Source organism: Ixodes scapularis, unplaced genomic scaffold, assembly GCF_016920785.2.
Source record: "Ixodes scapularis isolate PalLabHiFi unplaced genomic scaffold, ASM1692078v2 PGA_scaffold10__122_contigs__length_95168666, whole genome shotgun sequence".
NCBI lineage: Eukaryota > Metazoa > Arthropoda > Arachnida > Ixodida > Ixodidae > Ixodes > Ixodes scapularis.
Window position 1 is genome coordinate 88,368,788 of NW_024609836.1, and position 3,653 is coordinate 88,372,440.

General features: G+C 44.0%; 1 pseudogene; it reads left to right on the top strand.

Annotated features, from left to right (window-relative positions):
- The first annotated feature begins 624 nt into the window (after window positions 1-624).
- Window positions 625-1,523, top strand: LOC120849675 (annotated as a pseudogene).
- The last annotated feature ends 2,130 nt before the right edge of the window (window positions 1,524-3,653 follow it).

The window sequence follows — 3,653 nt, forward strand, 5'->3', positions numbered from 1 at the left end:
TGTTCGCAAGGTGACTCAGGAAAAAATTATCTCTGTGACGTCCCGGAGAGGGACCACCAGAAGTAGTCACACAAACTTGTTGGCGCTAACTGAAATTTTACTTAATAAATTAACTATACTCAGTAATAAGATAAAACGCACAGTGTCTTTCTATCGGATTACTGGGCCGGCTTGCTAGAAGCAGCGCCTCGAATGAGACTGTCTGGTCTTAGACGAAGAAACACTGCGAAGCCTGGGGCGCGCCAGCGTTTGAGACTCGACCTCACGTGCCACTCCGCTCGTGCGTTAGCTTTAGCAGCGCTTTTTTTAGTCTCAGATAAGGCAGTCTTATTTAAGACGCTGGTTCTAGCAAGCCAGCCCTGATGTCCAGTACGTGCCTGCTGCCTCCTGTTATTCTTTGGTTGGGCGTGTACAGTTGAAACTCACGTTGGGGGCGAGGCAACTGAAATACCCCTCATCTTGCGCGACATAATCGGCATATCAACTCTAGAAAGATTAATAGCGTGCATTATCTCACGATGCCCCCATGAATAGCACACACTTAATTTGGGCACGAGTCGCAGTTCACCCAAAAAGCCCTGCACCCTGTAACTTAAGCGGCAGATAGTCTCGCAAGAGTGAGCTATGGCAGCGGATCGTATGGCAGCTGTGTGCTCTGATGCTAAACTAAAACCTGAACAAGCTTGCGCAATGAGTAGGCTTTTTCGCCATTGTAAAACATATGTTCAGTGTCGGTATATTTAGAGGTATTAGGAAGATATTGCTTGAAGCCATCCCTGCTGAGGACGGCGCACTACAGAATATCATAAGGTTGTTTTTTCGCGGATTCCATGCGAGAGGGAGTGCCACCTGACACAACACGAAAAAACAGCAGGACACCAAGCCAACGCAGAACGCAGCGTGCCCTCAAGGAATAGGCAGTCATTTTTGAGAGAAAACCTCATGGATGGAAAGAAGAACGCACTCTACGCTGACTTGTGCGAAGCTTTACTCGCCACTCATATTCCTTGGGCGAAAGTAGAAAACCCTGTTTTCAAAAAATTTGTACAAAAATTCTCGAGTCATACCGTACCGTCGGAGACGACTCTGCGTCAGAACTACCTGCGGCCCATGTACGAGGAAACACTGAAGAAATTGAGAGATGAACTTGGGGACTCGTGCAATTTTGGGTCTCCATAGACGAAACGCCAGATGCGACTGGACGCTTTGTCGCGCACCTCGTAGTTGGGAAGCCTGTAGCTGGCGAGAGACCAATGCCTTTTCTTGCGTGCTCCAAGACGCTAGAGAGAACAAATGGGGAGACCATGGCGCACTTTGTCAACACGTCTTTGAAGGTGCTATACCCTATTGGATTGGAAGACCAACAGGGGGCTGCTACTTTACACGAATGCGGCGTTTTATATTCACACAGCTGCCCTCCTCCTGAAGGAAGGCTTTCTACCTGTGGATGTTGCACGTCAGCTGCCTCGCCCACGGCATTCACCGCATTTGTGAAGAGCTATAAAAACACTTCAAGCATGTAAACGATCTCGTTGCTGCAGTGACGGCTGTGTTCCTTAGGCCACCCGTTTCGTGTTTGTTCATTTAAGGAACAGCTACCAGGTGTGCCTCTTCCACCAGAACCCATCGTGTCGCGATGGGGAGCGTGGCTTAAAGCTGTAGAGTATTACAGTACTGACGTTGCTTGTGTGAAGATGGTCATTAACGGGTTTCCAGTAGACGATAGTGTCTCAGTCAGAAAGGCTCAAGATATCCTGCGCGAGGACACTCTTGAAGGTCACTTGGCGTATTTGTGCTCCAATTTCACGTTTCGGGCGGACGCAATCAAGAGCCTCAAAGCGCTGGCGAAACTCTGGCTCGGAACATCGGGTTCATTTCGAACGTTAAGAAGGAGTCAACGCCGTCTCGCAGTCCGCGCTGCTGTACAAGTTCGTTCAAAGCTTCAGTCCGTCTTGAGCAAAAATAGTGTTTTTTTTTTTGTACTCAAAGAAGTCTTAAAGGTCCTCATCGGGGAACACTCTTTTTCGCGTACAAAGTGGTTCTAAGCGACAAGAGGCAGAAGTTTGATCCCAAGAATCTTGAGATGGTGCTTGTTTGCTATTGTTCTCTGAATTTTTACCGCTGTTTCTAGTTAAACTACGTACAGAATGGGACAGCTAAGTACCGGTGTGGGCTTGAGTCAACTATGTTTTTCGAATGTTCGACAAATTAAATTGTAATTACTATTGTACCGCTTTATTCTGTATTTCTTTGAATAGGGCATAGGCCCTGAATGCTTTCAAAATGACCATGTGCATAAAAACTGATTGTGCCTATAAATGCCTAGTACGAAGTTTTAAGTGCCTTTTCTAGGCGCCTAAAAGTGGCTTTTTTAGTGCCTAAACATCCGGCCTCTAGTAATAACTGACTAACAACTTGCACATGTACTCTTCTTTTTCGCACGTGCAATCGTATTTTTTACAAGCTGTTCATATCCACATAAATTAACAATTTGTTTTAAATATTATTTATACAATAAAAATATAAGATTTACCGTTACCCGTTCTTCCTACTTGTTATGTGGGCGAGGCACACCGCAAACACTGTTTTTCTTTGGTGTGGATAGTGATGAAAGATAAGGCGAGCACGACCTTTGAGATCCAAACAGTGTTGTAAGCGAGCATATAATGTTTTGATCCACACTTTAAATCGGGCCGAACCATTTTGAGCTTTGTGTAATACGAAAATCCCCCGCCTGCGCGTGCCCCAGATCCAAGAATATAATAGATGCATCACCAGCGACAAGCATTTTTTTTAAGCGCGCTTGAAATAAATATTTATTTATTCTGGATAGTGTTACCGACCGCGGCGAAATTCCGGCTACCAGTGTAAAGAGATAATTAGAAAATGAATTGCCTAGACTTCACTAACTTCTTAAAAGTTCAGATTAGCTGGTGCATTCCAGTAAAAAGATGTGTTGCCCGTCTTCAAGATATGCTCCAACTAAGCACTGCTTCGCACCATTCTTTGACAAACTAAAGCCACCAGGAAATGTGATACCGAAATTAAACGCAGCAGAAAAGCGGCGCAAGTTCCACCCGGAAGCAATGTTGGTAATTAAGTAATCTCGATTCAACAACTGCTGTAATGTGTTTTGACAACCGGCAGCAAACTTCAAGTTCAGATGTGCCAGTTCATATGCCCAAAGGTAATCAGTAGATTTCGGGTAATTATTTGGTGCGTTATCATTTTATCCTTTACGCCTGGCGTCTTCCTCGGCAGAGGACGTTATTCTTAAGGAAGCATTTGCTTACTTAGATGCCTTTTGTTGAGCATTATGAGTAGGAGAAGTACTCTCTATATCTGTATCCTGTTGAATCCATGGCCACTCAAATGCGGAAGTTCGAATAATAGCTTTGTATCTATCAGCGGTTTAGCTATTTGTAACCTTTCATGATTATAGTTACTGTCGAAAACCACATTACTACATCCTTTCAAATATGTATTTTTAACTTTGATGACATAAATTTTGGTCCTATCTATCTAGTATGGAAAGATATCAGGTAAAATTAGCCACTCCAAAAATACGCCATTTTTTGCTTATTTTAACGATGGGGTAAATGTTCTTATAAATCGATATAACGTGCTTTTTTCGCGCCTTACAAAAACTTTGT